This window comes from Miniopterus schreibersii (genome assembly GCF_964146895.1).
Source record: "Miniopterus schreibersii genome assembly, chromosome: 2".
NCBI classification, from domain to species: Eukaryota; Metazoa; Chordata; class Mammalia; order Chiroptera; family Miniopteridae; genus Miniopterus; species Miniopterus schreibersii.
In genome coordinates this window covers 28969231-28994424 of record NC_138102.1, presented here as the reverse complement: position 1 = coordinate 28994424, position 25194 = coordinate 28969231, and the positions used below count along the sequence as shown (strand labels likewise).

At 41.9% G+C, this 25194-nt stretch overlaps 1 protein-coding gene across 1 annotated transcript in view; it reads left to right on the top strand.

Moving 5' to 3' along the window:
* The first annotated feature begins 23042 nt into the window (after positions 1 to 23042).
* The window catches only part of MYO16 (myosin XVI), a 474768-nt gene continuing 472616 nt past the window's right edge, over positions 23043 to 25194 (top strand). The window contains exon 1 of the mRNA XM_081128844.1: positions 23043 to 23144. The gene's annotated coding sequence lies outside the window, so the exon portion shown is untranslated. The remainder of the gene's footprint in view (positions 23145 to 25194) is intronic.

The window sequence follows — 25194 nt, the reverse complement described above, 5'->3', positions numbered from 1 at the left end:
AAGCCGAGCCTGCTCACTAATGTTACCTCACGTACCAGTAGAGGCTGTGGTGGCCAATACTCATAGTGAGGGGGAAAGTGGTCATTTCCTCCCTATATGTATTTTAAAAAGGAAGAGCTAAGGAAAGTGAGACTATTCCAGTGAAAATGAAAACATTTTCTGTAATGCATAATTAGATAGCAGTGGACTTCAAGCTGACCTTATAGAGCTTAAAGGCCATTTTGTAGAGGCCAGGACTCTTGCAGTAATGATGATACTAGTTTATGTACTTAACTTGCACCAGGCATGTTCTGAGGACGTTATAAGTATTAATTCATTTGCTCTCTTAACAAATTTGCAAGGCAGTTGCTATTATTATACCCATTTTACAGATGAGCAAACTGAGGCACAGCGTGTTCAAACTACTTTCACAAGGACACTGACTTTAAGTAGCAGGACTGTGCAACAATAGAGCATACCCATGACCAGCACACTGCAGCTAAAGACATGCATTTACAAACATGGGTTTTATACAGGTTAACCCAGAATATTTCTCTGTTCAAAGTATTTCAAGGACATCATGACATTTATGGGACTCTTGTGATATCTTATTTTTCTTCTGAGAATTGAAAATTTCATGTAGTGCTTTTCCTCCACTCCATAATTTAGTCTATTCTGTGTCTGCCCCATTACTATATCCTGACAGCTTTATGATTGGTAGTTTAACTAACTCCCTAATTTTTAAATTAATAGTTGTTTGAAGTATTTCTCAAAATGTTATGCCTATAAAAGGCTCTAGCCAGACCTTTTTCTTTAACAAGGAGAATAGGCCTAAAGGCACAGTAAGAAGTGAACTACAGAAGTTACCAGGTTGTGCAAATGTGGTAAGCAGGGAGCCACCTGAGCGCTGCTTGGCACCTGCCATGTCTCCCCATAACTTCACCTAAAGCACTGAAAGGGCATTGGATTGGGGGGGCTAACTACTCCCTGTGGACTCCGGGTGCTACCTTGTATCAGGTAATGTTACTGAGTCCAAGCTCATACCACTAGCCGTAGGACAGCTAATAAGTCGAGCGACAAGGTGTTGGGGCAAGGAAAGGAAGTTTATTCAGAAAGCCAACAATCTGAGAAGATGGAGGACCAGCATCCTAAAGAAGTATCTTTTAAAAGTACAGAATTCAGGCTTGTGTTACATCAAAGGAAGAGAAAAATGGGAGGCGTTTGAGGTTTATTGAAGACAGCAGACATTGGGCACCAATCCGAGGAAGATGGTGAAACATCTTTGTTATTAGTCTGTTAATTCTAGTTGATGTGAGTCCAGTCCTGCAAATCTTCAATAATCAATCATTATTTTTTACATACTTCCCTTATCTCCTCAAGAGAGAGGCACTTTCTTGTAAGGGGCTGTTTTTGTAAAACTCAAGCTGCAAGCAGAAGACCTTTAATGATTACTTAGCATTTCTATATGCAAGACTAAGCAGAAGCTGTTGACCTGAAGGCCATGTAACAAAGCAGGCTTGGCCAACATGGACTCAGAGAGGCTGAGCACTTTACTCTGCATATTAAGAATCTGTGAAAAGGTGAGTGCCATAGAGAGCTCACATCCAGTGCCATGTATCCTTTTGGGCGGGGGGGGGGGGGTCCTTTGCACTATATTTTCACTAGTTTGATTATAGCATGAAGCAACCATGGCTAAGTTTGAGTTTATGTTGTTGCCGGTCCTTGAAGTGAAACCAGACATTGTGGTTTGGCCTCAATAATAGGCCATTTCTACTTATTTTCACTCTGAGTTGAATATAGTTAAGTGTTTTGATACCACAAAGATCAGGCAGGTCTTTAGCAGACATCATTGATGATATCTTTAAAATATTACTCTACTACATTTGTTTCCATCTTTAAGTACAACAAATTGCAAATTCTAAAACGCATTTTTGTATATAAATACAGAATAATGGGCTCTATCATTGTGAAATTAAAATCAGAGTAATTGCCTCACCAAATCTCCTTTAAATTGCTCTATTTTAAATATTAAATGATCAATAAAAGCAAAACTGACTTCACTATGGGTGCTTCAACCAGAGACAAGAAAGAGCCTGACTACTACAGGAAGTTGGTCATGTCTTTAGAAGAGTTGTTACATTTTGATTTTTAAAAATTAGGAAGTCCAAACATGTAATTGTATGAATTCTTTCATTACACTTAACTGAGTGTGTGTGTGTGTGTGTGTGTGTGTGTGTGTGTGTGTGTGTGACTGCAGGCTAAAGGCTGTGCTCCTTTCTCATTCCTGACAAAATGTTTAAATTGGTGAATTGCAAACTGAATAAATTTCTGGGGGGGGAAAATTTACTGTGTGGTTCCCTCTCATCCAGCAATATCCATCTCAATGGAAATGCTTTTAAGACTTTCTAGAAACATTTGTTTTTGGTTCATTTCCATCAGTAAACCATTAGCGAGAGTGTGGTGGGGAAAGAGATGTCTCTGCATTCCCTCAAATTTTGAACAATCACAAAGTCCAAAGCAGAGAGATGGACTTTCAATAAAGCGACTTGGGCAGATCCAGCTTTGCTCTGCCAACCTGCCCATCTCCTGCCACTGTCAGGTGTGACCAGGTTTTACTGTCAGGATTGCTGGCATTATTAACTTTCTGTTCTTCTGAAGACTCAGTATATGGCCTGGACCCTGTGAAACTTGGCATCAACTTGCTTGGGATGTCCCAGAGCAAGGAATTCCTACTGAAACTAGGATTGGGGAATTATATGCACAAAAATCATATGAGAGACTGCCGAATGCCTTGCTAAAATAGAGAACACTGTATGGTTTTTGTCCTGAACTCTCAGTATAATAACATTATTAAGAAAGGAAGTATTGTCAGTGTGGCATGCCTCAGTCTTAGAGAATCTGTTGGTTCTGGTTTCTAAGGATTACCCTTTTTACAAGTAATCTTCTCACAGGGAAGAAGTTGATAATTTTCTACATATTGAAATAAAACCTTCATCTGGCCTTATGACATCAGGTTGGTTATTGTATTTTTAAAAGTTTTTCATTCTTTTGTTTTACAGCCTTTTTTGAAAAGAGCAATTAAGAGGAATTTAAAAATTAATAAAATCAGACAATTTGATTTGTGTGGACTTAAAATCTTAAGGAAATATGTAGAAATAGTGGCCATGTAACAAAACATTGTACTATAAAATGCCAAGTGTAATTAACAACAAAACAGTAATTTAAAAATGACTATAAGAGGGGAGAATGGCTGATTTTATAGTGAACAGTGGAGCTGGGCCCGCGTGGAGAACTTTCACTTTGGTGTTCGGATTGGAAATCCTGTGAATCTGTTGAAAATATGGGTTCCAAGAAATAAAGAATGAAAAAAAAAAAAAAAAACACACAGAAAGAAAAAACGAGGCTCTGAAAATGAGTGCTAACACTTTTGTAAATCTGCCAAGATTCTCAATACGACTGACACAGTTTTGATGTTCAGAAAAACGCAGCGGAATTGCTAACATGCATGGGGCATAAATGACTATTCAGTGAGTGAATGCTGCAGCTTATATGTGCCTGCTTTCCCTGGCTGACTAATATATCAAGCCTGGTACTTGTTTTGTGCTCTGAAAAACTTTCTCCATTACCATAGTAACCTCTGCGTGTTGGCGGAAGCTGATGTCATTCAAGGTATTATTCATTCCCAGTGAATTGATACTTAGAGTGCTAATAAGTCTCAGGGTGATAAAAAACCTAAGTATACATAGTGGTTAAACATTACTTAACCCTTTCACCCCACACAGTCCTCCAAAGCCTGCCGAGGGGATTGCTGAAGAAGGCTGAAAATGCCACGTGTACTCAGGAAGATTATATAGCAAGGGTCACCATTCAATGATAGCTTACTTTGCCCAGTAGTTTTATAGTGTTGCATTAATCTGCTCAGGCTGCCGTCACAAAATAACACACACTGGATGGCTTAAGAAGCAAATTATTTTTGCACAGACCTGGAAGCTAGAAGTCCAAGATCAAGGTGCTGGAAATTTTGGTTTCTGGTAAGGATGCCCTTCTTGTCTTGCAAACAGCTGCCTTCTGGCTGGTCCTTGAATGGTGGAGAGAGTGAGTTCTGGTGTCTCTTTCTATTCTTATAAGGACACCAGTCCTGTCTGATTAGATTTCCACCCTTATGACCTCATTTATCCTTAATTACCTCCCTGAAAGCCCTATCTTTAAATACAATCACACTGGGGGCTTAGGGCTTCAACAGATGAATTTGGTTAGGGAGTGGGGAGGGGGCACAATTCATCCATAACAGTCATCCTACCTCTTGTATATTTAAGGACAAAAACTTAAATAGTACATTTCTAGTGGATACATGGTTTTTATTTTATTTCAACCAGAAGATAAAACAAAGTTTAAGTATAATAAAGACAAGATAATCCAGTATGTGAACCTGAACAGATTAATATCCTTGTAAATATAGCTCTCCATCTATATGTTGTAGTTGTGTGTAGACACAAGTTCGTGTTAGAAATATTAAACCTTCACTGGAATTTAAGTATAAGAGCAAAAGAAAGGACAAGCTTACATTCTGTTTTGTTTCGTCCATTAATATAAATTTAAACATTCTCCTGCATGAGTTTCAACTTTAACTTAGTTTTGCACTTGGATTTGTCTTCATGTGAGACATACTTATTAGAGTATTCACAGGAACTATAGGAGTCAGAAGCTGGATTGACTCTCCACTAAGAAGGCACAGGCCCTATCACCACTACATTTCAGGTAATGAAAGACTTGACTTAAAGTAGGCTCTGGGCAGAGTATGGAACAATTAGTAATATACAACTGTAGTGGTTCCCAGCTTCACTGAGTCATTCAGTAAATGTTTACACATTTGGGAAATGGGCAATGACTTTCAAGGAAGGGAGAGAGAATACATGAGAAATGGAAAAAATAATTAAAGATGAATTTCAGGAATAGCAAGCAGTTGCCTATTCTGAAATAAAGAACAGTCATTAGAGACTGCTCAGGTTAGAATGTTTATGTCCCCTTATAATTCATGTGTTAAGAAACCTAATGACCAATGTGATGGTGTCAGGAGGTAGGGCCTTTAAGAGATAATTATGTCTTAAGGGCAAAGACCCTATAAATGAGATTAATGCCCTTATAAAAGAGAGCCCACAGAGCCATGTGAGGACACAGAGGGAAGTCTAACCTGGAAGAGGGCCCTCACCCGACCATGCAGCCATCCTTATCTCAGACTTCCAGCCTCCAGAACTGTGAAAAATAAATTTCTATTGCTTATAAGCCACCCAGTCTGTGGCATTTTGTTCTAGGAGCCCAAACAGACTAAGACAGAGACTAATGAGGCCAAAGGAGCCTACAAGAGCCATGTCTATAGGACTTCATATACTAAGATGAGAAGCTTGACCTGAACTCTACCAGAAGCCAAGCAATGAAGAGTTTCATGTTAAGGGATATGGCACAAAAATTTATTTTAGAAAAATAACTGATAGAATGTTAAAGGGCCTTGGCCCTACCTTCACCACTTTTCTTCACAGTGGATTCCTTCAGGCTACTTAGATATTATCTCAAGTATCATCTCTTTAGAGAAGCTTTCCCTCTCCATACAACCTAAAATTCTTTGAATAGAACTTACCAGAAACTCACCTTAACTTGTTGTTTGTTTATTTTGTTTGTTTGTTTGTGCTGTGACCACCTGCACCCACTAAAATGAAACCTCCATGAGAGAAGGGTCCATGTCTGTTTGACCGTCACTGAGACTGAAATTTGGTACATACTGGGCAGTTAATAAATATCTTTCGAATGAAGAAATGAATGACCATGGGCAAGACTGGTAACAGAAAGGCTAATGAGGAACTATGGCAGTAATCTAAATACATAGAAAAAAAACCTGAATTAAGTCAGTAGGAAGGGATGAATCAGAATATAAAGATTTGAGAAATATTTAAGATGCAGAATCAACTGGATTTGTTGACTAATTGAATATGGACAAGAGCTGTGAATTTTGGCGTGGTAATGGTGCCTTCATGGGCATAGGGGACCACTCAGGGGTGGGTGTGAGAGGAAGCGACGAGGCTAATGATTTCTGTTTGGGTCAATTCCCTTTTTTAGAGGGACAGTATCGAACCAAAAACGACTATCTGTAGTTGAATATAGTGATCTGACTTTAGAAAAAGTGAGATAACACAAGGAATAAATTTAATAGGAGACTAAGAATAGATCCTGCAAACATAAGTACTAAAGAATGAACAGAGAGAAAGAAGTCCATTAATATGATGAGCAGGTAGAGAGGTAAGAGGGAAATAATGACAGGGGACTGTTACTAAGGGGGGGAAGGACTTTCAGGAAGGAGGAAGGGGTTGCTGGTCATAAGGGCAACAGAGGATCACATAAAATGAGCAAAAATAGCTATCCCTTGGATTTAACAGCATAGAGACTATTGGTAACCTTGGAAACTGTGTTTTCTTAAATGGATTTATTAACATATAATTTTTTTCCAGTTTACATTCAATATTATTTTATACTAGTTTCAGGCGTACAGCAGAGTGCTTAGCCAGTCATTCACTTTACAGTATTCCCCTTGATATTTTCAGTTCCCATCTGGCACCATACATAGATATTACAATGTTATTGACTATATTTCCTATAGATACAGAGAACAGACTGATGGTTGGGAGACGTGAGGGAGGCGTTGGGGGACTGAGTGAAAAAGGTGAAAGGCTTGAGAAATATAGGTTGGTAGTTACAAAATAGTCCTGGGGAAAGTGTGTTTTTAATGAAGTTGTGGAGACAGGCACAGTAGTTCAATGTCTTTAGGAGTGAACAGAAAACAAAGTAGGAGATATACAGAGTTAAATTATAAAGAGTTAAAATGACAGAAAGAGAAAACCCAATAGTGTTGCGTTTTCCTGGGACATATTTGAGTGTATTTATAGGTAGACAGAAAATAGCCAGTGGAGGAAAAGAGGCAGAAGATCGAGGAAACTGAGACTTTCAGGGAGTTAGGTCACAGGGAAGGCAGGGAGGCTTAGTGAAGAAACAGGCATTAGCCCTGGGAGGACACAGCACAGGCGGATGCGAGCGCCCTCAAGAGGCATCTTCCGCACCCGGCCGCCTGCACGCCCGTTAAGTTGCAGCCCCTGTGCCCTGTACAAGGGCGCTCAGCAGGTAGGGAAGATGGGTTGGTAAGATCTGTGCTTTGTGCTTTGGAGTTATGGCACCTCCCAAAAGCAGATCTTTTAGTATTTTGGACGCAATTTTCTGATTCTTCTCTAGAGAGGGCACATTTTATATTCTCTCAGTGTAAAAGCATATGAGTGGTCCTACATATGATAACACTTTACTTTTAAAGGACTTTCATTTGTTCTTCATAACATCCCTAGAATTCTGCAAATTCACAAATGAGAACTGGAGGTTTAATAATCTGATTAAGGCAACATGATTAAAAGGTGACAAGCCGGATTAAATCCACGATCAATTAAATCTTACTCAAGAGAGGATGTATTATATCATAGGTCTGCGATTTTCAACTGGTGTGCCACAATAATTTTTAAAACATGTGATACCTGACTACTTAGTCAGGGGCACTGACCTCTTTTCCCTTAGATTGTAAAATTTAAAAAATGAAAACAGCCAACACAACAGTAGCTGCCCGGTGTGAATGAATCAAAATTATACCTATTTTTTTGTCAGATCGGCAAAAAACCATATTTTTGGGTGTGCCACAAAATTGTAGTAATTAGTTTATGTGTGCCATGAGATGAGAAAGGTTGAAAATCACTGCCATGATAAATATTATTTAAAAACAATGTTTGTTGAAAAATTATAGATTTCTGTGACTATCTTTCATTCTCTTTTTCATTTCTATCAGAAGAAGAGAAGAATGCCAGGCATGAGGAAAAAAGAATTTTGAAACTGAGCTATGCTGCCTTATAAGGGGTGACATTCAGCATGTCGTTTGGGGCCACAGAGTTTTCATCCCAGCACCATGGCCCAGCTGGTCCATAACCTCGCAGAGAAGGCCCTGGTGCTGGTGAATGTTCTGTGACTTATTCAAAGCCTCGATTGGCCACATTTTGGCTCTATGTTAAGGTTTAGCCAATTCCTCTAACCCCTGCTGAGATCCCCACAGCTATTCAGAGCTGAAAAAAATAGTCCCTAGTGCTCAAACTGGTAGCTTCTAACAGCTCACAGTTAAGGAAGCGCTGCTGCGTGGTCCAGTGGTCACTGAGGTGCAGATGTGATTTTATGTCGGCGAGATCATAGGCAAGCGTGGTGGCATCATTGGCTATGAGGTTTGAGGCCAATCCTTAACATCTGTTTCTTTTTGGTTTATTATTTGAATGTTCTTGCACCATGAGTGATCAGAATGGTATTGAATACAAAAAGATATGTCAAAATCACTGTTTTCTATACCAAATACTGCATGGAAAGGTCATAATTTCTCTTGATATTTGGTCGGAATGTCTTTTCCTTTAATAATGCTAATCAGCTCTAAATGTATGTCTTTGCTAAGCCTGAAAATAGAAAGCATGTATGTGAATATACCAACCTGGTACATATATTTATGAAGATAGCATTTTAATTTGAAGGTTGGAAATACAATATTTTTTTTTCCAGAAACATTGGGGGAAAGGCCTCGAGAAAACTGGAACTTGCTGCAGTAAGAGAAATAGTATTACCATGTACTAGAGTTAAAGCATATCAGTAGCTACAGAATAAAATTCTGATGGTTTCTCTTTGCTAAAATCAGAGAAAGACCTTTTTGACAACACCTATGTCTGTAAAGACTGGGATATTTGGTGTTTTTTTTCTTTTTCTTTATAACATCTTTAATGTCAAGACAGTGAATGAGAACCATGGCCTCCATTGTCAATCTAATTTTGATATGTGTATCATTATTAATCTATCTTTATGATTGTTTTAATCTATCTTTATCATTATTTTTATGGTTTTATGATTTTTAGAACCTATTTTGCTAAAATAAGATACCTTATGGATATTTAAACAAGGTTATAATTTAGTATCATCCATGGATCTAAAGAATATATTATATCTTAAAATAAATAGAAGTGATAGCTTAAAAAACACACAAAGAAATTGAGGTTGGCTAATCAAGGAATTTCTCATATCCTAAAGACAAATTATATATATATATGGCTAAGATATTATTTAACTTACAAAGTCCTACAATGAAAAAACTTGTATTAATGTAGAAGTTAATAGAGCTTTTGGAAAATATAGTGAAAGTTCACATGGGCTGAGAATTGGCCAATATTAAAAATTACAGGGGGTCAAATTCTGGTTACAATTAAGAAATTTTAACAGGGACTGGATATATTCTCTCACATAAAACAACTAAAAAAACTGGACAAAACATGTGAAAGAATGGTTTTCCAGAAACTGAGCATCAGACAATGAAGGAGAGCGATCCCTGAGAGATGGGAATAAGGCGAGCCTGCTCCCTGCTGCAGTGCGGGGTGCTCTAGGCAGAGCCTGCGGGCTCCTGCGCCCGAGGGGACCCAGGACACCCGGCTGAGAGTCAGGTCCAACAGGGGCTGGAGTTCACGGGGGTGGGCCCTAGAGAAGAAGAGTTCAGGAGACGCCCAGAGGGTCCCCACTGAATGTCCTGAAGTGTACTGACCGTCACATGGGTGTGAGGGGGGGAAGAACTGATGGAAGCACCAGAGGGAACAGCGCTTACAGCTCACCGAGGGCCGGGAATAGGGCCTGTTTTTACAGCCAGACCCCAAGTGGATGAAAGGCTTGAAGGGGTTTGAGCAAAGGAGACGTAAAACCCAGCTTGGATTTTAAAAGGATTGTTCCAGCTACTGTGTGAAAATGGACTGTAATGAGGGTAAAAGAGGCAGAGATTCCATTTTGGAGGCTAAAGCACAACCCAGGGCAGAGATGACAATGGCCTGGGCTAGGGGACAGCCATCATCTTCGTTACTGAAAGTAACAGAAAGCGAGTGGCTCCTGTCTGTGATTTAAAGGAAAAGCCGGCAGCGCTTGTCCACGGGTTACATGTGCTGAAAGCAGGCTCCAGGTTGACTCGCAGGCGTGCGCCCCAAGCAAGTGGGAAAAGCAGGTTGCCCTGCACTGGAGGGTGATGCACAACAGCCTTGAGCAAATGCGAATGGGAAGCAGGTGTGAGACGCCTTGTGTCCTGGTATTTCACTTCTTATGGGGAAAATGTTCGTCTGCTTTATTAAACCTAATCTCAAGCCAGCGACTTCCTTTGCAGCGCAGGAAAACAGACATCACCAAGCAGCGCAAAGTGTTGAAGGGGTCCCACCCTAGAATCTGAAGGGGTCCCACCCTAGAAATAATGCAGTGGGTTTTTATATGACTGTTCACAGAAAAAGATATTCCAAGAGTTTAAACCAAATATGAGTGTGCATTCATTTTGTAAATAAACTCCTCTAACTTTGGAATTTAACAGCCATGTAAGAATTAATTTTAAAGGGAAAATGGGAATATGGCTGCATGCCTGGGACACCTAAACCCTCTTGCTTAGATTTTCCACCTGCCCTAGAGAGCTTTTTTCCCTCCCCCTCGGTTAAGGGCCGCAAATCACTTAAACAAGGACCTCTGTTTCAGGCTCTGCTTCTTGGGAGCCTGACCTAAGACGTGTAAACAGACGGACAGCCTTACTAAGGGTTTAGACATCTGATTGCCTCAGAAAAAAAGCACTGCTTTTTATTGTTTTTTGAACAAAGAAGATAAAAATCACTTTCACCCTGCCACCCACTTACAGCCACTATTAACATTTCTATATATTTTATGTCTTTTTTCCCCCCATGTATAAAAAAGTGTGTGTGATTAAATCCCAACACTAGCTATCCTATAGTCCCTAAACAATAGAGCTTAGACACCCTTCCCTGCCATTACACTTTCTTCTAAAGCTTCATTTATAGAGGCTGAATGGAATTCTACGATTTGGACAATCAAAGTAGCAATTGGGGTCACACTACTTTCTAAGCCGAAGATAAGATTGGCTCAAAATCCCCATATAATAGATAGTAGAAAGTTCAATGCCCTTACCAGGATTTCTGTAAATTACTAAGGGTGTTATTTTCTCACCATCAATCCTGACTCTATGCTCAGGCTTCCATTAAATTAGTTCTCACTTAGAATCTTCTCACTGTCTCACAGAAGATCTCCTGGTCTGTACACTGACCCAGATATGAATTTCAGGTATTTTCCTTAATAAAAATATCACAGAAAGCAAATGCATGGATGACTCACTGAGGATCTGGGGAGATGGAGGGGTCCACCTTGCTGCTATGGAAACAACCCAAGTATTAACATCAGACATCACTGTTCTGCGTATATTTCTTGGTTGAGGAATTTTTTTAAAGGCCCCAGTTTTATATTTTATTTCTCAGCCCTTGTCTGGTTCCTTCCTCCTTTCCCTCCACTTCTGAATGCTTGTCCACTTTTCTGACCCTTTCTCTCCAGAGCAAAACTGAGCTTCTCTGTTTTACTTTCAGAAAACAGCTCCACTTTCAGCAATGTCTGTCCCTGAGCTGAGCTGCGGCACTTTCTTTAAACTTTCTCTCACTTCTTCCATTTTCACTTCTCATTTAGGGGAAGGAGTCATTTTTCCATTTGCATAATTCCTCTAATGTCAAATATTTAAAATGGTTCCATGTTCTTGCCAATACAAGTATGATAAATACCTTAATGGATAAATCTGCATCGACATTTTATATGTTCTTGTTCCAGATGCCTAGAATGAGGATTTCAATATAAAGTGTGTGAACATTTTTTAAAGCTTGTCTTGCATATCGGCAAGTTGCTTTCTTGAAAAGCTGTACCAAGCTATACTGACATTAGTGGTATATGTAAAGACCTTCGTGTTCTCTAGGTGCTTTAATTCTGTTTTAATTTTTACCTGTTTGATATTTGAAAGTATACTCTCACTTTTTAATTGGAATTTCTTTAATTGTGACTATGATTGAATATTTTTTCTCATATGTTTGGTGGAAATATGAATTCCTATTTTCCTGAACAGCTCTTTAGTCTCCTGGGAGCTCTTCTTTTGAATTTAATGATTTTCTTATTAATTTTTAAGAGCTGTTTGCATAGTTAGGCCACTAACATGTTCTTTGTCAATTGTTCTATTTTTTCAGTCTGTGTCCTACAGTTAACCTGCAGATGTATAACATTTTAAGTGGTAATGTAAAGATTCATCCTTTCCTGTATGCTTCCTGACTTTGCGGCGTGATCTGTGTCCTCTAAGGTGACTCACTGTTCCTGGCCCCTGTTGATTGTAGACTGAACTACTGGCTCCCTTCTGCTGAACAGGACATGGCAAAGATTATGGATTGTCACTTCCAAGATCATGTGACAAAATGACTGTGGCTTCTGTCCTGGACCCGTTCTCTCTCTCTTTCTCTCTCTCTCTGTGTCTCTCTCTCAAACCAGGAGGAAGCTCTGTGGAGAGGTCCCCAAATTGAGCCTGGTTGATGCCTTGATTGCAGCCTCCTGAGAGAAGATGAGTGAGTCCTACCAGGCTAAGCCATTCCCAGTTCCTGACCCACAGAAACAGACACAATACCTGTTTGTTTTATAAGCTACTAAGTTTTGGAGCAATTTGTTACATATCAATAAACAACTAAAACAATGGCTATCTTAAGAAATCCTTAAACTCAACATTATGAAACCTCCACCTATAATTTATCCTAGTTCTGTTATGATTTCATCTTATGCTTAATCTGTTTGGAATGCATTTTTGCACTACATAGATGACTTCTAAAGATATTTTTCCCCCTGTAAAATTAGGATAACACTTCTCTATCTTCATTGCAGGCTTTTGCATCAATTAAGTGAGAAACTATTTGTGAAAAAGCTTTATGTCATAAGTTTTAGCACCTTTTATTGTGGCTACATACAATGAAAGATAGAACCTTTTGCATAAATGTTTTAATTTATCATATATTGTATTGATTATGTCTTTTTATTTTCTGTATTTTTGCGGCTTTGGAATTTTGGGAACTGCCCCTCCCACAGGTTAGCCAATTTCTAGAACTAGTAAAGGACTCACTTTCTGTCTATAAGTGTGCTTTCATATGCAAATCAACCAATCCAACCCCATAACCCAACCATCTCTTCTATGGGGCTCTCATACTCCCGTTTTATTCCCCTGCCCTAATCACTCTGGGGCCAGGTACCAGACAATTAAGAACATCCCTACACCCCAGAGCACATTGAAATTATTCAGACTCACCAACCCTAAATCTGCTTACGCTGCCTAGTCCCTTCCTTCCTGCAGAAACCACGGGAAAGGCTCTTGCCCATGTTTTTCCCTCCTTCCTTCTGCCTCCTGAAGGACCCTGGTGCTCCCCATGAGGCCATGCAAGGCATGGCGTGCCCCCTCCTCTCAGAACCTATGAGTGTAGCAACTCTTTTTTTCCATGAGTCATCTCCTGAATAGTGGTCTTACCATACCTGAATAATACCATCCATATTTTAAAACACATATGTGTGTAACTATCTATATAGTTGCTCTGTTACATCTTAAGTGCATATACATACATATGTGTATACATGCAGTTACATATATACACATATAAAATGTATATAGTTTCTCTTACTTTTATTATTATTTTTAATCCTCTCTTGAGGATATGTTTATTGAGTTTAGTGAGAAAAGAAGGCGGGGGAGAGAGAGAGACAGAGACAGAGACATCGATGTGAGAGAGAAACATCGATCTGTTGTCTCCTGCAGGCAACCCAACTGTGGGATCAAACCTGAAACCTAGGTATGTGCCCTCGACCAGGAATCGAACCTGAGAACTTTTGGTGTGTGGGATGACACTCCAACCCACTGAGCAACACCAGCCAGAGCAGTTGCTCTTGCTTTTAATAAAATTACTCTGGGTAAGGTTATTTTAGACAGGGAATTGTGCTATTCTTTTTTGTATCCTCAATGCTTGTTGTGCTAACTGGTTGCATAATCTGAGAAGAGAAAGACAGTTTTGCAGCATCTAGTGTCCCTTCTAAGTCTTTGGTGGCGACAGCCCTCATTCGTGAGCCCCATTTCATTCATGACATTAGTTATGAACATGGCGAGATTCTCAGCAGATTCACAGTGGAGGCTTCTGCGAGCCTTCCTGCCCTGGATTGGGACACCATTTTGCTATCGTTGTGTGTAATTGCAGCTTTCTCCCTGAAATCTATAGAGTTTCTCTTGCAGGCAGTTGCCAGTCGCCCCCTGAGCTCGCCACGAAATGACTCTGTAAGCACCATTACCATCATTCAACGTTTATGGGTCGCGCAGTGTGGAGATGGGACCCCGAGGTACAGCGCTTGGCTGCGAGTTAGTCAGCCAAATGTCATACATTCTTCCGACCGTGATGAAGGCAATCTTCTAAGAAAATCGCATGGGTGGTAAAACCTAAAACAGGAGATTAAAGAACAAAACATTAAAAAACTTGCCATATTGCTTTTTTCCCCCCCACAAGAAAAAAATAAGCACCTAAGAATGGATTTTCAGCCACTTTGCTCAGATGCAGTACATTTTCCTCTGATACAGCTTGAACAGAGGGGAGAGGAAGCGAAGGCAAGAGATGAGGAAGGACTGAGGGTGTCATTAAGTGGCAGGGAGGGATGAGATGAAGCTGAATAAAGGCGAAATGAAGAGTGACAGGAGAGAGACACGTGGGCAGTGAAGTGAGAGCGGCTGCTGGGGCCATGCACTGGAAGTGGGCTCAGGACAATGACTCTGGTGGATTTAGCACAATTCTAACCGCTCTCGGGGGCCAGGGGACAGCACAGTGCAGAAAGCAGCGCAGAGGGCGAGCCCGAGTTCCTGCAGCTGGGGCTCCGAGAGGCTCCGGCCCATTGGGGCAGGGCCCGCACCAGGCTGCCCGCTCCTGCCCGCGCCCGCGCCCGGCCTCCCCGGGGAGATGCGCCAGGCCCTGTCTGCAGCAGCCCTTCCTCTGGAGTGGTGGTGACGCGGTGGAAGCAGCTTTGGGATCAGAAAACAGACCCTGATGTGACTTGTAATTGTCACTCTAGCCAGCTGAATGGTTTTGAGCACCCATTGACCTTCTTGGAAGATTCCGTTTCATTGGTAAAATAAGATCAATAATAGCAATCTAAAGCTTACACATTACATGAGGTTGCTGGGCAATTCTCAAAGGAGATACTTTATATTAAAATCTGTAAATGGGAAGGAACTACACAAGCCCAGAGTGGGGGAACCCCAAAGATCGACACAGCATGATGAAAAAAAGTGCTGATGTTAGAGTCGGGCCCTGCTCCACGTCTACTGAGGCAGAGTGCGTTTTCACAGGATTCCCAGGCAATTAAAGACTCAGAAACAGTCTTTAAATCACCTAGGTAGATAGGAGATAGTCAATTTACTTTTCATACTCAAGAGAATTTCTTGGATAAGCTTCTATGCTAATGAATTCTTTCCAATACATTGAGATATACATACCTCTGATCAAAATTCAGGAAAAACCTTTTCAATGTAAACTAAAAATATAAATGGTAAGTTTAGAATAAAAGTATAACTTTATGCCTCAAGTTCAGGAGAGGTAAATAAAAAGATTATAAACTTTGGAGTCATGGGATCTGGGTTTGAGCCCTAAATCTCCCCCTCCCTTAACTAGGTCAATTGCTCAAAATCTTGAAACTCAATGGCCTCATACGTAAAATGGGAGTGATGATAATAATTGTTTTTATAGAAGGGTAAGATTATAAGGCCTATTGAATATAAAAGTGATTTGTAAGCTGTCTAGTAATATACAAATGTTAATTGTTATTTTTGTTGCTTCTATTTTGAAATGCTTGCCATTTTCTAATCCTGTGTATCCTAAAAGGTAAAATTAGCTGCAGTTGTTCTTGAAACACTGCCTTTTAGACAACCTGGTTATAGGTATCTCTGAATGAATTGCCCCGTGGAAGGCATTTTTCCCAGACCAAAATAAGAAAGGAAGGTGTGGCTTCTCCATAGCAAGTGATGCACAAGTATCTTGTGAAAAATGCCAATGTTGAAAAAATTATATTTACATTCACATTTACTGTTTAGACTGAAACAACTATGAGGTCCAATTTTAGTGGCCACTCATGCTCACTATATTATTAATCAATTATTATGGATGCCATCCCATAAGATTTTACAATATTCAGTGTTGTGCACCATTTGTTTCTCTTCTCTCATCTTAAAGATTTTCTTCTATTTGGCTTTTGCCTCTATTTTAAACTCATTCATCTGTTTTTACTTTATAATATTTTTTCTTGTAAGCTATCTTATATCCTTTTGGAAAGATGAGAAGACTAAATATAAATAAATAAATTGGTATCTCAGAGTACTGTTCATAAGCAAGTTATGTTTGAAATAAATATACATTATCTATATGTACATTATACATGCACATTATGTAGATTTTAAAATGCCTTTTATGATGGAACCAAATTGAGGATGTTGAATTAGATATTAATCAAACATCAATTGTACTTGGTATTGTTAAAGAGATAAGATGTAATTGTTAACAATTCAAGTTTTGAACATTGCATTTTCAGAAGCCAATGATATTTTTGCTTTTATTCTTAGTGATTTTCTAATATAACAGAAATTTATAACAACTCCATGAAAATCTAATGGTTAAAACAAACCACTTTGGTCTCTAGAGAGATATTTGAAATGATGCCTCATTTTCTCTGGCAAATGTATTCTAGTACAAAGAAATATCTAAAATGCCCAGAGGTGATGGCATTTACACAATTGATTTGAAACAAAGCAAAATGATTGATTACAAAAGTATCAAACAATGAAACAAATGGAGTCTCGGTTGCAAACTGGCATTCACATTTCAGATGTAAGCACAGTTCAGAGAGGCGTGACCTTGTGAGAATCAAGCTGGCCTGGGGTGCTTCAGCCCTCAGGCAGGGGCTGGTTTTCCAAGAGTCCTGAAGATGTGAAACGCTTTCAAGGGGAACTTCTGTGTTCCCTCATCTCTTGACTAAGCAGAAACAAGTAAATTATAGAATCAGAAAAACTGGCTTTGGGAACCTCTAGCCTTTGTTCAGCTCCCTTCCATCCTTCAGTGGTATCTTTTCTTTTCCACATTCTTTAAGAGTATCTCGTGACCTTCAACAAATGGAAAAGAAATTGTACCATTGTTTACACTGATTGTAAACTCCCTGCTGTATGTCAGCGCCAATGCTCTCAAACATTTTTGTTTCTAAATATTTTCTTTTTACTTTTGGAAGAAAATAATTTGTTTTAAGAAATTTTAGCTAATATAAAAATGCAAGAATTTTTTTAATAGGAGGTGGATGATATTCTTACTTAAGTAGTGTACTTAGGACCGGCCTGACACTGAACATGCTTCTTGTTTCATGGCTCCATAGAAAGGAGGAGGCAAAGTCCAGACTGTGAGCAGACAGCTGAGACCGTCCTGTTGCTTCCTCTTACTTTTCATTCTTCTGCTGCTTTCCTAAAATGACCCTCTGACGCCACTCTCCAAGCCCCCTGAGATGTTTAACTACAGAAACCTCTCCTCTGCCTGGAGCCTTTGCTTCCCACTGGTGGAACGCAGCAAAGGTGCTGTCTCTTCCTGGCATGCTGCTCTCAGGACCTCAGCTTTGCCAGCTTCTAGGATACCCGACAGGACCAGAGGGCACAGCAACAGTAGCTTACGTGTCTGTCTGTTATGTATTTGGGGAGCCTGGGAGGAGATTGGATGGACTATCATGGATGAGCTTCTAAGATCATCTAAGACTCTACGATCATGAAAGAGGCATGTAGATATTGAAGAATAAAAATCTAAAACATTTACCTGTAAAACTCCAGAAGACAAAATTTTAATTATAAAATTGTATCTATTATAGCAATATGTCCTATTGAACTCAGTTATAAATGTAAGATTTAAACAAACCTATAAACGAAACTGAAGCTGTTTTGGCCACTAGACTATCTTACCTTTCTTTTCTAATTAGCATAAAGTATAGTAATAATTACATAAATCACTAGCTCTGTCGGATTCAGCTAGTTGAAAGTGTTTATTGCAATAAGAAAGCCAATATACCTATGTCAATCATCAAGAATCGTTGGAATTATAATAAGGCTATTTGCTCACTTATCCTAGCATTTAATCACATCTTTAAAAATATGTAGATAGCACTAATGAGGGATGCAGAAGAGCCATGCTGCCTGGTGTTGGTAGGTAATATAATAAGTAAAATACCAGTGTAAGGACAGAAATGCACCAAGGGTTACAGTTTAAGCAGAATTCGTAAAGTTGGAAACAGAATCACTTTCAACATGATGGCATTGATCTGGGAAGGACGTTTTACTACAAATAAAGACAGGACTCAGAGTCTTGGTTAGAAAGTGCATTTTATTTTAGGTCAGCATGTAAAAAAGTCTATTTATATAAAAAAGTAGTGGTAGCTGAGGGAGTAATTAAACTGGAATCAGAGTCTATGTGGCCATAAAGCCTGGATGGGACTAAGTCTAAGATAACAAGACCCAGGAGATGAGTGTGTAGGACAGAGCAAGGGCCCTGCGAAGACAAGGAGCTGGTGGGGCTTCGTGAGACATCTCCGGGCTGCGGAGCTCGGGTGACAGACACACCAGTGGAGTCCCAGCTCTGACAGCGTGATACTCACACTAGGAAAGCAGTTTGCCATTTGTTTAATAAAGTAGAAGGGTCTCAGTCTTCGACACTTTGATGGAACTGAAACAGTTTTCATGTAAACTGTACCCTATTCTTTGTAGCTGTGCTGAACATTCTTCTAATAAGGGAATTTAGCAGAAGCCTGTGTTCTCTTCTTTGCCTCAGGAGTTGTCAGGGCCACTACTATTACTCCACCCTGACTGTTCGAAATAAAAGGAGTGAGGGGTGAGAAGAATGGGCAGTTATAAATGAACAAGTGTATTTAAATCACAAGAAAAACAATTATCCTCTAGAAAGAATATTTTAAAATGTAAAATGTTTCCAGATCACTTTTATATTTATAAAATTGTAAACGTTTCGTGAACAACTCATAGATTTATAAATAGATTTTACACCACAAATGCGATCTTGATAATGACTATAAATGTCTAAAGTTTTCTAAACCTCATCTTTTTGTCAATAAGCTTTTGCATACAAATGACATTAGTGTCTCCATGGTAACTAATGCATGCTAATGTTGGTCCAGGACCTCAGGAGTTTGAGGGTGAAATTAGAAACTGACTCCAGGACATGGAGGGCAAGGAGAGGGGCTAGCAATGGGCAGGCCACCCCGACGGGTAGGTGGCAGATCTAGAGAGCAAGGAAACTTAAATACGAGGCTTGTCCTGGGTGCTGCAAGATGAGTGCCTCTCCATACTCGCCTGCCAGAATCTTAAGTTTTAGAGACGACTGAACGGAGGTGCAGTCATTTCTCCAGTCCAGATGGTCTAAAAAACCCATTGCTCCCTCAAGGCTGTGTCCTTGAAAATGGCTCTTCGTGTGGGAATGCTGGGCTGAACATATATCCTAAAGACAGGGGAAGGGGAGGAGCCTGGTGTTTCCAGGGAATTGCAGCTGGAGGGTCCACTGACAATCACACCCTCTCAATGACCTCCTCCAGCATAATCACACTTTAAATATAAAGACACGAATATTTTATTTTAAAAAAATATATCTTTATTGATTTCACAGAGAGGAAGGGAGAGGGAGACAGATAGAAACATCAATGATGAGTCACTGATCGGCTGCTTCCTGCGCACCCCCCACTGGGGATGGAGTCCCAAACCCGGGCATGTGCCCAGACTGGGAATCAAACTGTGATCTCCTGGATCATAGGTCGATGGTGAACTGCTGAGCCATGCCAGCTGAGCAAGGCACAAATATTTTAAAAGTGAAAAGAAAGAATGAGATACCATGCTAACACTAAACAAAAACAAAACAAAACAAAACAGGAGTGGGCAGGCACACCAGTGTTAGAAAAAGCAGATTTGATCTCAAGGAATATTATTAGGAATAAAGAAGATCATTTCAAAATGAGAAAGGGGTTAATTAATCAGGAGTACATAATTCTGAACATTATGCAACCAAAACAGAAATTCTAAACACATGAAGTAGAAACTGACAGACTCCTACAGAGAAATGTAAACATTCACAATTTTAGTTGGAGATTTCAACACTCCCTCCCCCCTCAGTAATTGATGGGATAGCCTGTTAGTCAGTTGGGGTTGCTATGGCAAATTAACACAGGCTGGGGGGCTTTTTAAAACACAGGCTTATTTCTCACAGTTCTGGAACCTGGAAGTCTGAGATCAGGGTACTGGCACAGTCCTGCTGAGAAAGGCCTTCTTCTGGATTCTGGAAGACTGTTTTCTTGTATCTTCACATGGCAGCTATATTCTTCTAAAGGCACTAATCCCATTCATGAGGGTTCCACCCTCGTGACCTAATCACCCATCAAAGGCACCTCCTCCTAATAACATCACATTGGGGGTTGGAAATTTCAACATAGAGTTTTGGGGGTATACAAACATTCAGCCCATAGCAAATAGAGAAACCAGACGTTTAAAACAGTTGTGAAGCGGGAGTTATAACTGTGCATCAATTTTAAGAAATGATGCTGTGTTTCCCAATAATACACATGGAATTCTCTGTTTTCTGGCACAAACCAATCCTTTTAGGTACATGACTTTAACCAAGAAGTATTGTTTTATGAGGAATGAGTGTTCCTGTTTCCCAAATAACTGTTAAGAACTGGCACATTACTTTATTTCCGTGTTTAAATTTCCTGTTTATTTGAGAAAGGTATATAAGTGGTACCCTAGATTATGAGTGAAATAAAATAGAAAGCATTTATTTCACACACCTTTCCAGAAGATGAAGCTAATCATGTATGTTCTGAAAAGTGACCTAAACTTTAATTCAGGATGTAAAAGTAGCTGCATTCTTTGGGGTTTCTATTAAGGCCGTCTTCTTTAACTACGATGTATGTTACGGGGCTGGGGGATCTGGAAAATGCATGCTCTGTCACAGCAAAAGAATTACTATTTCAGAATCGGCTGCCTCCATGTAAACAGAGTGCTCAGCGACGGCAAGCCAGCATTTATATCTCACTTTAAAGAGAAAATTACCTTTGGGAACTGAACCAATATTGACATTCTTAATAATATATTGCCTATATGCTTGAATAGCATAATCATTTTTTAAAACCTTATCAGGATCTCTTGTGTATTTGGAGCCACCGTGATGACTACATGAGCAGAATGTGATGGGAATGGCTAGAATACATACCTGAGGTGGTTTGTGATTTATGGGCTTTTTCTTTGTGTGGGTTTTTTTTTTCTTTTAATGTTTTCTAATAACTTTAAGCTGATAATGTAGAAACTTAGATATACGATAGAAATAAAAAATATATCAAATATATAACCTATAACTGAGAAATATAAGCAAGTTAGTGATATAAAGCCTGAACTCTCCTGCTGAAAAACCCATGTTAGTATTTTAATAGACACCTTCTGTTTGATGTCTGCAGAGTTGAAGTGCTGGTTACCAGAGCTGACTTTTGGTAAAGTAAATCTGTGCGAGGTTCTTCTTCCGTACAAATCTTACAATATAGAGAGAAATGAAATAGTTTCACATATTGTGCAATACAATAAACGTAGAAATATGTACTATTCCTCACAGGCCATTTCTGTTTGTTGGTGCCAATGTATAAAACAAGAAAACAATGAGGTGTCCAAATATTATTTTACTTTTAATTCTTCATATTCTTACTAGTCTATTTTTAGTATCATGGTTGAATTGCTTTGATAAATTCAATAATCTTGTAAATTGTTTTTATAAGAATTAAATTTGACTTAGGACTCCACTCTCGTCATATCACATATAGAAAACATATCCATATAGTCTTATGGTAATGATGGGGTAAATTAGTTCATTTAATTAATCCTATCTTAAAATTCACAAAATATATCTCCAATCACAAAAAAAAAAAAAAAAGAAAGAAAATTAAAACAGTATCTTAGAATCATTATTTAACCCATTCCTGAACATGCAGTGGTATAACATCACTTAAGTATGAAAGTTACGGTCTATGCAGAGAACGCCAGATCTTTTATTTTTCATATACCTATCATATGATTTATTTAGATATATCCAATAATTAATATGGCTATAAACTAATTTGAAAAAACAGCTATTGAGTATGTGTTATATAGAAGGCCCTCTACTATTATATACTATTATATGTGTGTGTGTGTGAATCTATATCACATTAACCCCAGAATTCATATAGCATATGGCCCTCATGGCAAAATGTGGACAGTAAAACATATTTATGGAGTCAACCAAGAACAAAATTTGGGAGAATGGGTTGGAAGCCTTCTATTTTGTTTGGAAATTTCAACAGCACAGTTCCCTAGACCAGAGCAAGGCTTGTCTTTGTCCGTGTTGCTCTTGTCCCATGCTTAAGTTCCTATTTCGGGGATTTCAGGAGAATCTGAGAGGCTCTCAATACCGGAGGGGGGAGGACTGTTTGGCCCCCGTGTGGGTAAAGGGGGCCCCTCATCTGCCGCAGTCCCCGCGACGGCCTTTGTTCTGGTCGGGTCCTACGAGGGGGATGGCGGTGCAGGGGGGCTGCCCGCGCAGGTCGCAGCCGCCAGGCCGCTGGGCAGAGGACCCACGTCTGCCCCCCACTCCTCCCCCTCCCCCTCCCCCTCCCCCTCCCCCTCCCCCTCCCCCGCTTGCAGAAGTCTGGGCGGAAAAGTTTGGAGAGTGAGCCGGGTTCTTAGATTCGCAGCGAAGCGAGAGGCGGGAGAACCCAAAGGGGGAGATCGAGGGGGCTGGAGTTGGAGAGCGGGGCGCGGTTCCCAGCAGCGCGCGAGAGCGTGGGAAGCGGGGGCGGGGGGCTGGAGGGGCCGCCCGGAGCGAGCGCGGGGAGACGAGCTCCGCGCCCCGGCCGCGGCGGCCGACGGAGCCGCGGAGCCACGGCGGGCGCCCCTGGGAGCCGGCGGAGCTCGGCCCCGCGGCCGGCGGGGCGCGCGGGGAGGGGCGAGAGCGCGGGCAGACGCCCCGCTCCCAGCGCCGAGCGCGCACAGCCCCCCGCGGGCGGGGCCGCTCCGGACGCCGAGGACCCGCCGCTCCGCGCTCCGCCTCTGCTCGGCCGCGCTCCCGGCTCCCGGCTCCCGGCTCCCGCGGACCCCCCTCCAGCAGGTAGGAGCGAGGGGGGCGCCGCGCGGTCCCCGGCGCGGGCAGTGGGCGCCGCAGCCTCGCCCCCGGCTCTCGAGGGCGGCGGGCGCCGAGCTCTCCTGCCCCGCGCGGCGCCGACCACCCGGGAGGCGGCGGGGCGCTCGCACCTGCGTCGCGGGGTGCCCAGGGCGCCCGTCCCGCGTCCCCGCTTGGACAGAGGGGAGGCCGGCGGTCCGGTTCCCGGGAAGGGGCGCGGGGAGGCGTGTGCGTGCGCGCGGGGAGCAGAAGCCGGCGAACTCAGGGTCTGGCCCGACCGAGCCGGCGGAACGGGCCGCTTAGAGGGACCTGGCTGAGGGGGTGGGAGGGCGCAGTGGTCAGCTCTGCAGCCGCGGCTGGGCGGCGGGGGCGGGATGGGGCCTCCTCTTTTCCTTTGGGCATGAATCGGGGCGACTACTTCAGAGAACAAAGATGCAGGGGTGGCGGGGGCTCCCTGGCCGCCGCCTCGCACACTGAGCCCCTGACCCCTGGCCGCGACCCCGCCGGGCAGTGTCCGCCCCATTGTCTCGGAGCCGGCGGCCGCGCGTGGGGCCAAGCCCCCTGCTGGGCACCCGCGGGGCTCCTCTCGCTGGGCGCCCGCCCCGGGCCCCCGCTCGCCGTGCCCCGCAGGGTAGAACCAGCCCGGGGGGCGCGAGTGCTGCGCGCAGCGGGAGCCTTTGCGCCCCTGAGCGGCGGTGCGGGTGGTTTTCGTTAAGTTCTCAGAGCCGTCGGCCGGTTCACTGAGCAGCGAGCTGCATCCCGGCTCGGGGCGCAGAGCCGCTTTGGGGAGCGAGCCGATACATTGTAACGATGTGCGCGCCGTTTGCCGCTTGAAGGGATTCTTTCGCTCCTGGAGGAGGGGGACTGGGTTTTGCTAAACCGGGCCAAGGAAAACTCAGCTGCTCTGAACTGGGCAGAGGGGCGAGTGAGCGGAACCGGCGGGTGCGGAAGGCGGCGCGCCCCCGCCCCGGCGCCCGCGCCCCGAAAGCGCTCGCCCCCCCGCGCCGTGGCTTTCGTGAAACGTCCGGAGTCTCGGTTCAGGTGAAAGTTACAATGCCTTGCGCGTGTTTGCCGTGGGCGGGGGAGGCGTAGGTACGGAGCCCCTGCTCCCTCCGTGCATCGCTTAGTGATTTTGCCTAGAGTGGAGGCGGAGAACCGGAGACCCCGCGGTCACCTGCGAGCTCCTGACATCAGAGCTGCGCCCCCCGACCTGACCCGCAAACTCCTCTTGATGGAGCAACTGCCCAAATAAATGTTGCTCCTGATATCGTTAAAGGCTTTGAGGGTAATTTGTCATCCTGGGTTGAGGGTCCTCCAAAAAGTGTCTGTCTGTGTGAAGTTGTTTAGTTTATTACAGTTCTACACGTGGAAGTGACATGTCCTTAACATTAACAGCCGTGGTTCCCTACCACACCTAGTCAATCTTTGTGAGCACAGGAGGTTTATATTTGATGGACTTTTTCGAAACCAGAACATATGGCATTGCTTAGAAAACAGTATTAATATGCCTCAGGGATGTATTAGTTGCTATAAAAATCATCCAGAATGTGATGTTTACTCACAAAAGGAAAAATAAGATTAATCAATAAAATTTCATCTAGAGGGCATGATGCTATGTTTCAGCTTGTCTGTGTCCTATGAGAACTGGGGGAGTGAAATGATTTGTTCCGTAAAATAGCTGAAGTATTTTATTTTGCTCGTGCAATGAATGCTTTAAAGATTTTTCCCCTCTGATTTGAGAATGCTTGAAGATGCAAGCTCCAGTGGCGATGGTGGCAGGCCGTGAATGTGATCTGTGGGTAAGTCAGTATTCCTGAAGATAAATATGAGCCCACTGCAGAACACGGATCTTCTTGAAGGATATTAAAGAAATGTGTCCTACTCCTTAAGAAATCAGAAAATAAAATCTATTGAGTGAAAGCATTATACATATAATGCACATAATATGTGAATGTATCTTTATGTATCTGTGTATTTAATGATCTTTCAGATCATTAACTGTGTCCAAACACTTGCATAAGTGAGAAGAGACACTGCA